The following is a 9,444-nucleotide window of genomic DNA, read 5'->3' as shown; positions in this document are numbered from 1 at the left end:
TGGTGGAGTAAAAGGTCCGGTGTGTGGCTTCCCCCGCAAACATGATCTGGAGCTGCAGAGAGAGAGGCCCAGTCTGAAGGGGTGTGCCAGCTTGTCCCAAGGGGCTCCAGAGAGGGGCCTGCCGGGCAGGGAGTAGGCAACAAAAGGCAGGCCCTCCCACACCACAGCGGACAGGAAGCCTCAGAGAACAAGAGCCAGCAGTCACACATGGAGCAAACTTGACTACGCAATGGATAAAGTTTCCACATCGAAAGGCTTGGGCAGAGGATCTGGCCAGGGAGAGCACCCCAGAGAAAACCTCAAAAAGCATGTGGGCCCCGTTCCACCCCCATGCCACCTCACCCCACCCGCCAAGCCCTCGTGGAGGAAGAACAGGGCATACCCGGCCAGCACTTGAGAACCCTCCCAGGGTGGACAAGGGCAGGGGCTTTGGGTTGCCATGGGCCACGCAGTATCCTTCAGACTCCTGTGGGCCATGAATCCAATGCTGGGGTCCCCGCCACTGTGCTGCTCATGAACAGTCGCTCCAGGGAGGTAATGGTTCAAAACCACCAACCATCCTGTGGCTGTCTACTGCCCGAGGCCACCCTTGGGGCATCCAGTTCGGCGTGGGCTGTGCTGTCCTGCTTGAGGTGACCCACCGGCATGGATTCAAAGGTCACCACCTCGTCGGTCATGGTGTGAGCGGGTCACTCCACTGGTTTAGCTGTTACCCAGAAGCCCCTCCTCCCAGTGAGAAAGCTTCAGCAGCCAGCTTCCACCAGGACCGCAACCCTCTGTAGCTGCTCTGCCCTGACGCAGAGCCCGCCTCGTGAGCGGGCTTGGTTTGACTGGTGTAGCTGTGTCACAGGCGCCCTGATGGCACAGCGGCTAAGGCCTCTCTTGCCACCAGAGAGGTAGGTGGGGCAAACCCACCAGCTGCTCTGCGTAAGACCCAGGCAGCAGTGGGCTTCCAGGGAAACAACAGCCTCAGAGGCCCTGGGGGGCACTCATGGAGAGTACTTTTAAAGTGCTACGGTTGTTTTCTAAAATTTTTTTAAATACGTAGCTTTGAAAAATATATTTTCCCCTGTTTTGGTGGGGGAGTACCTCTCGTATGTATGAATTCTTGAATAGAAAACTGCTCTACCCTGTACCAGGGGTCCTCAAACTTTTTTTTTTTTCCCCTCAAAATTTTTAAACAAGGGACCAGTTCACTGTCCCTCAGACCCGTTGGAGGGCCGGACTATAGTTAAAAAAAAAAACCAACTATGAACAAATTCCTATGCACACTGCATATATCTTATTTTAAAGCAAAAAACAAAATGGGGCAAAAACACCCTGCGGGCAAGATAAATGTCCTCGGTGGGCCACCACATGTGGCCCGCGGGTGGTAATTTGAGGACCCCTGCAAGTGTAAACCTTCATTCAAATTATAATACAACAATTTTAAAAGTGTTCATTTAAACAAAACCAAACTCACTGTCATCGAGTCAATTCTGATGCATAGCTATGCTACTCAGCAGTGTACAATTGCCCTCTGAGTTCCCAAAGGTAGAAATCTTAACAGGAACAGAAAACCTCATCTTTCTCCCTTGAAGCAGCTGGTGGATCTGACCTGACCTTGTTAGCAGCTTAACACATAACCCCAGGTCAACACTGCTCATTAGAAGGGGAGAATTTGAACATTACTGTAGTAGGTATAACAAAATAAAATGGAATACTAAGTGGAAAAAAAAAAGTGGACACAGTATCAAATAAGAAAGCAGGTGGGCTTAATGTGGTTTTTTTTTAATCGTTTTATTAGGGGCTCATACAACTCTTATCACAATCCATACATACATCAATTGTGTAAAGCACATTTGTACATTCCTGACCCTCATCATTCTCAAAACATTTGCTCTCCACTTAAGTCCCTGGCATTAGGTCCTCATTTTTTCCTCTCCCTCCCCACTCCCTCATGAACCCTTGATAATTTTCAAATTATTATTTTGTCATATCTTGCCCTGTCCAACATCTCCCTTCACCCACTTTCCTGTTGTCCGTCCCCCAGGGAGGAGGTTACATGTAGATCCTTGTAATCCCCCTTTCCAACCCACTCTCCCTCTACACTCCCGGTATCACCACTCACACCACTGATCCTGGAGGGATCATCCGCCTTGGATTCCCTGTGTTTCAGGTTCCTATCTGTACCAGTGTACATCCTCTGGTCTAGCCAGACTTGCAAGGTAGAATTGGGATCATGATGGAGGGGGAGGGAGGGAAGCATTTAAGAACTAGAGGAAAGCTGGTTTCATCGTTGCTACATATCGTACCCTGACTGGCTCATCTACTCCCCAATATGTTTTTAAAAAGAGGGAGATGGGGGCTTAGGTGGAGAGCAAATGTTCTGAGAATGATTAGGGCAATGAATGTACAAATGTGCTTTACACAACTGATGTATGGATTGTGATAAGAGTCGTATGAGCCTCTAATGAAATGATTTTTTAAAAATTTAAAAAAATAAAGAGGGAGAACACGGGAAGGAAAAAAAATAGCCTGTGTGTGTGGAAATTAAATAATGATTTATTTAAAGTTATGTAGTTTGGAAGGTTCTTGTCGAAAGAGTGCACATTAGCTCTTCAGTTTTGAATTTGTTATCAAAAATTCTTATTGAAGAGCCACTAAGAAATATGACAATAGAAACATCGATGTATTTAGATATTTCTGTAATTAAAAGTGTGAAACAGTGTAAACTTTTGGGAAACAGATCGGCTGCAAATCTTTCCACATCTGGGAAGTTAAAGAAGAAGAAAACAACGCTAAAAAAGTGTATGGATAATTTTCTTTGGTCATATATCTGGATGAGGAAGGGCTGAACATTTAATCCTAAAGGTTTTGAAAGGGGCAAAATTAAAAAAAAAGAATAGTTGGTACAAAGTAGATATACGGCAACATCAAGCAGAAATCAAGGAAGCCTCATTTAAAAAGATCAGTGTCAGAGAAAGAGACGAAGGAAAAGTCTGTTGAATATAATCATATTATATTCCATGCTAATTCTTGTAGAAGTAAAACCAAAATCATTTAACTTCCAGATATAGTGTGAAGAAATAAAAACAGTAAATTCAAAACCCTTCTAAAAATCTGGCAGACCAGGAGAAGGGGAAGGTGGGGGGAGAAAGAGGGAATCAATCACAATGATCTACACATAACCCCTTCCTAGGAGGATAGACAACAGAAAAGTGGGTGAAGGGAGACAGCGGTCGGTGTAAGACATAGATGGGGGAATTATAAATTATCAAGGGTCCATGAGGGAGGGTGGGGAGGGGGGAAAGGAGGAACTGTTATCAAGGGCTTAAGTAAAAAGAAAATGTTTTGAAAATTATGGTGGCAACATATGTACAAATGTGCTTGACAGAATGGATGTATGTATGGCCTGTGGTAAGAGCCCCCAATATAATGATTTTTTCTTAAACGTGGCAGAGGGACAAGAGAAACAGAGAAGACATGATTATTTTATGTACAGGAGTCCAGAAAAGGGGTTAATTCTCTGGTCAAAACAAGTTAAAATAGAAACTAGAAGTGGTGTTCTCTCAATCTATTTCTATTGTTGTTAGTTACTGTCAAGTCAATTCTGACTCAAGGTAACCCCATGCGTGCCACAGAAGAACCGTGCTCGAGTATTTAATGTGGCTCTTCTAACCAAATTCAATACCTCCCACCAAACGACCTTGTTCTGCCTGGGTCTCGTAAGAAGGTGGAAGAGGATACCGATAGGATTCACCTGTAATTGTGAACAAGCTTCCCTGGAATGTCATCCTGCTATGTATAAAATGAGCCACTGAAAAGCAAGAGAAAAGATCTTATTGCCAGCAAGAGCCAGGAGTGGAGTGCATCCTCAGGCCCCAAGGACAATGAACCTCCTGGATCTAGAAGACAGCTATGACATCAGAGGAGGAGCAGCAGCAGAACCAGAAGCCAAAGAACACAGAGTGGTAGCCTTTCCAGCCCACAGAACAAGTAAAGCTGAGTGTTCTGTGGTAGGAGGCCAGCTTGAAGAATGGGGTGCCTCTGTGCATTTAATTGGGGGAGCTGGGTTTGCTGACCAAGGAAAGTGGAGTTGAGTGTCTTTGGGCTGAGGGTTACTGAAGTCAGGTAAACTTAATTCAAGGAGCTGGCTTGTTGACCCATGAAATTTGACCTGAATGTCTTAGGGTTGTGGCTTACAGCAGAGTAATATGCCCTTTTGGGCATTTATCAGACCTGAAAGAACTTTGTAACATCTGCTGATGAACAATTTGAGCAGTATCTCACAAGCAAAGAGTAGTTTGGGATTTGCTTTTTCACATATGATTTTTATTTAAAACAAAAAACAAGTAGCGTTCATGGTAAGTTTTTCCTTCCTCTATAGAAGTTGAGGGTTGTACCATGAGAAACATGTCAGCATTTACTTCCTGGTGTGCTTGTGCACACACATGGTCTTATAATGTCCATATACTTCCCATATGAATGCGAGTGTTGGGTGTTCATAGGCACGTGTACTAGAGACTTTTGCATTTTGATTCATATTATTTGTAGAAGGATGTTCTTAGTCTAAAAGCTCTCTGAGTATTCTCTTGAGCTTAAGAAGAAAGAAACACTTCATGGAGAATAATCACTTTAGTGTGACTATGTTAGAAATCATTCTTATCCTAAATGTACATGAGAAAGTAAAAGTCAAATTTGGGCCAGCCGTGTTAACTAGAGCTTCTAAAATTTTACTTTTATTTGTAATATGTACTGAAGGCCCAATTCATATCATTGGAATTGTCAGAGCTTGTATTTAAAGGAAATATTAGGGACTGTGGAAAGGCTAGCCACATTTTCCTTAGGAATTTCTTAGAAGCTCTTCGGCAGTACTTTAGCTAAATTAAATTGCTGTTTTACACTCAGAGAATTATTCTTATATCATAGAATAGCTATCGAAATATTTGTCATAATAAAGACATTCTATTTTATGAATCTTCTTGCTATAATGGGATCTTGCAAATCATGTATTTATATTAATAGTATTCCTTAAAGCAATGTATTTAACTGTAAATTAAACAATATGCACAGGACCCAAATTGTAGGACCCGAAATTCTGTTGTAGGTACTGAAAATTTTGTTGGAATCTTTTAATTAACAGATTATTTTGGATTGTAGTTATACATTGCTAAAATTTCTTAAAGATGTTTTGTTTAATTGAGTAAGTGTATTGCAGTGATAGCTTTGAAGGTGCATAACTATATTTGTATAAAACTTTCCTGTTTAAAAAAATAACTTGAGCAGTATCTCACTTGCATAAAAACCATCTAATTACACCCAACATCCTCCATGTGCACCCAGAAACCCTGACTATAATCTGAATTTTAAACCCAGAATTGATGAATCTACAGAGACAGCAAGTAGAATAGGGTTTTGTGGGTGGGAGAGTGGCAGTGGGGGGTAGTGCTAAGAGGGAGACAATGTCAAGGAGTCCAGGAAGAAAAAGAATGTTTGGAAACTGATTGTGGTAGCAATTGTACAATTCTGCTTGATGTGACTGAACTAAGTAATGATATATGTATTAACTCCCAATTAATACTTTTAATCTGAATTTTTAATCCACAGGTTAAAAATTATGCTAGCTCAATCCAGATAACTATCAAGTAATATGTTATTTCTTGCAACTTACTTTTCTCATTATTGATGAGTAATAAGATGTCCTGAGTTATACATAAATCTCTTATTTATTTACTTTGTGGAATTTGAGTAGCAAGGCTCTCCTTCTAAACCTGATTAACTGAATATATTTACCCTGAAACGAAACTCACTTCAAGATGTGAAAAGCCTAGGGCAGGGCAGACCATGGTGACCACCTCCAAAGGTGTCACTTTGAAATGTCCAACACTTACACCTGTATAACAGACAGTCTCTCATCTACAGCTTTTCTATAGTCTAAGTTCAAAGGAATGAAGATACTTGAGAGAAAAAAGATAATAAAGGAAATAAAGTTCATAAGGGTCCAAAATGCATAAAACCTAATACATGAAAAATATATTCTTTTTGTTATTGTTATTTTGTGTTCCTTTTTTGTTGCTGTTATTGTTTTGTTGTTTTTTACTTCCTTTGTTGTTTTATTTGGTTTTGCCTGGTTTTTGCACTTATTAATGTATCTGCATGTGTATCTAGATAAGATCGGCAAGATAAATAATTCAGAGATGAAAAGAATGGGACCAATGGTTCCAGGGGGGGGATACTGGCAAATGGGAAGTAGGAGAAAGGAAGGGGGTAGGGTGGGGAACCAATCCAGGGAGACAAGGGAACAAGTGAACTAAAATCAATGGAAGGAAGGTAGTAGCATGCCTAGTGAAACTCAATTGAGGGCAACGTAGCAGCGAAGAATTACTAAACCCAAATGAAGGCCAAACATGATGGTGGGAAGTAAAAAGGAAATAGATGAGAGCACCAGGAAGCAAAGGGCATTTATAGAGGCCTAAATACAGGCATGTACATATGAAAACGTAATTAAGGAGGGGGGAATAGAACTACATGTACTCATATCTATATGTTAAGAATTAAGGTTGCAGACTGGACATTGGGCCTCCACTCAAGTACTCCCTTAACACAAGAACACTTTGTTCTAACAATCCGGCATTCTGTGATGCTCACCTTCCCAACACAATCGCTGAAGACAAAATATGGTAAAGCACATAAGCAAATGTGGTGAAGAAAGCTGATGGTGCCCACTATCAAAAGATAAAGCATCTGGGGCCTTAAAGGCTTGAAGATAATCAGCCATCTAGCTCAGAAGCAACAAAGCCCACACGGAAGAAGCACACCAGCCTGTGTGATCATGAGCTATCGATGGGATCAGGTACCAGGCATCTAAGACCCAGAATAAAACCATACCCAAGGTGAATTGGGAGGGGGGACATGGAGTGGAGACCCAAAGCCCATCTGTAGACAATTGGAGTCACAAGGAAGAGATGAGCCAGTCGATGAAACACAACTTTCCTCTAGTTCTTTGGTGCTTCCTTCACCCCATTATCAGAACCTCAATTCTACCTTACAAATCAGATTAGACCAGAGCATGCACACTGCTACAGATAAGAGCCCGCAACACAGGGAATCCAGGATAAATAAAACCCCTCAGGGCCAACAAGGAGAGTAGAGATACCAGGAGGGTGGGGGGAGTAAGAGGTAGCCGATCACAAGAACCCCTTCCCAGGGACAAATAACAGATATGGAAAAAATAATCTATAACTTATCAAGGGTTCGTGATGGAGGGTGAGTGGGGGAGGGGAGGGGGAGAAATAGGGAGTGGCTATCAGGGGCTCGAGTGGGAGAGAATGCTTTGAAAATTACAATGGCGGCATATGTGCAAATGTGCTTAGAACACTGGATGAATAGATGAATTGTGATGAGATGTAAAAGCCCCCAATAAAAGTATTTAAATATATATATTGTCCTCTGAGTCAAAAACAAGAGTACCTAGCAGGAGGATAGCAGACTATCTCCTTTCTAAAGCAGAAAGAAGACATGACAATCTGATTGGGGCAGTGGAGATTTGCCAAACAAAACTTTCTGCAATGAAATGTTCTGTTGTCCTACATACTAGCCACTGGTCACAAGGAATCATTTAGAATCACAGACGTGTTGATTTTTGAGAAGTTGAATTTCAAAATTCATTTCACTTTATTTACATTTAAACACCTACATGAGGGTAGTGGCTACAGTAGCACGGGGAATGAATGAAGAAAGTACAGAATGATCAGGAACAGAAACTCAAGAGTCACTAGTTTTACCATCCTTTCACAGACTTGTTTCATTCTCAATTATGAATATAACATTTTAGGTCATAGTAAGAATTAGAATCACACACAAAAAAAGAATTAGAATCACAAAGGCAGTCATTTTGATGCTGTCTTCAATGCAGATCCTCAAAAGCAAATAACAAAGTGAAGACTGATTACTGTTCCCAAAAAAAATCTATGACACATAAGAGCTACAATTAGAAGGATGCCAACAACATTCTGGCCTTTATATACCTATCACCTGTTTTTTCCTAAACCTTCTCATCAACAAAATAAAGCTTACTGTCATTAACTACCCAAACAGCTTCCAGTATAACTATACTAAAATTCTCTTGAAAGTATCTAAGGATATTATGGTCTCTCCCTGAAGACTAAAAGACAAATAACAGTACTTGTTAGTGTCAGAAACCAAAGACAGTCTTAGAATAAAGAGATGCCATTTTCGTTGCACTCCCTGCTGTTGTCCTATATGACTACATGGCATGCAAAAAGGAATAGTGTGTACACACAGAGCTGACTGCGCAGTAACAGAAGGCTGGAAAAACAAACTCTGGCCAGTTGCCTAGGGTGAGAGAGAGGGAAAGGAGGAAGTAACCTATAAAGAAACAGTTCACTTTCTGCAGAAGACACCTGCTCCCAAATGGCAACGATCACTTGGTATCCAAAGTCCAGGTGGTACTTTAAATGACAAGACAAAAAACTTAAACTCTAAGAAAAAGGAAGGAAAAAAATGTATATGGGTGAAATTTTAATTTTAATAGTTTTATCTAAGAAAGCAAAATTGTAAATTACAAGTATAAAAATTAGTCAAGAAAAAATATATATGCATAAAAGAAAATTGAGAAAGGATCAGACCTACCAATAATAAAATATAAATAAAGGTTAAGTTGCAAGAATATCTATGGTATTGGCACATGAAAGAAGGAAGCCCAGAAAAAGACTCATATGTGGGAATTTTCTTTCATTTAATACTGTAATGTTCACTTTGCAAGACTACCAGCAGTGGTCTCACTGAGAGTGTGAAGTCTGACCTTAGGCAACAAGCTAGCTTAGGCAAGCTTTCCTATGTGTTATAAGAATTCCTATGTGCCATAGGAATTAATATCTTGTAGTAAAGGCTACTACTTAGTAACCCACGATTGATGCTTCCAGAGCCCTGCACCAGTCAAACAGTATGCATACAAGGACACTGAGGTCAATGCCTCCCATAAAGTTTATTCAATTCAAAGCCCTTTCTATCAGAGGCAGTTCCATTCAAGAGCCATTCTTACAATAAGGAATGCTGTCTTATTATAGAATTGATATTCCATACTTACCCACAGAAAAATTGCTAGAAGGTAACTGCAAGGCCACCTTCCTAGGAGCACAGGATTTAAGCCGAGTAATAATTGATCAGTATAGAAAAGATGTATCCCCATCAAGCCACTTTTCATTTTACTGACATATATTTCACACATCTTACAATTCAATTATTTAAATATATTTAAAAGAATTGTGTAATCATCACAATCGATCCCCCCCCCCCCCTACCCAAGGGAGAGCACAAACGCAGTCCTCCACTACCACAAATTATGCAGTCGAGTTTCCCACCTTTGGGGAAATCACAGTGGTCAGCACATCCGGAGTGCAATGGATAAGCCTCGCCCTGGAAAAACCACCTTTGTGATCA

The 9,444-nt window shown here is 40.9% G+C and overlaps 1 protein-coding gene and 1 pseudogene across 1 annotated transcript in view; both read right to left on the bottom strand.

The window, feature by feature from the left end:
• The window catches only part of PPM1D (protein phosphatase, Mg2+/Mn2+ dependent 1D), a 49,851-nt gene that overhangs the window by 21,001 nt on the left and 19,406 nt on the right, over positions 1 to 9,444 (bottom strand). The gene's annotated exons all lie outside the window — the stretch shown is intronic.
• Positions 9,308 to 9,444, bottom strand: LOC115872989 (annotated as a pseudogene).

This window comes from Echinops telfairi, unplaced genomic scaffold (genome assembly GCF_000313985.2).
Source record: "Echinops telfairi isolate 266 unplaced genomic scaffold, ASM31398v2 ScPeMD7_7458;HRSCAF=8496, whole genome shotgun sequence".
NCBI lineage: Eukaryota > Metazoa > Chordata > Mammalia > Afrosoricida > Tenrecidae > Echinops > Echinops telfairi.
This window is presented reverse-complemented; position numbering and strand designations above follow the sequence as displayed.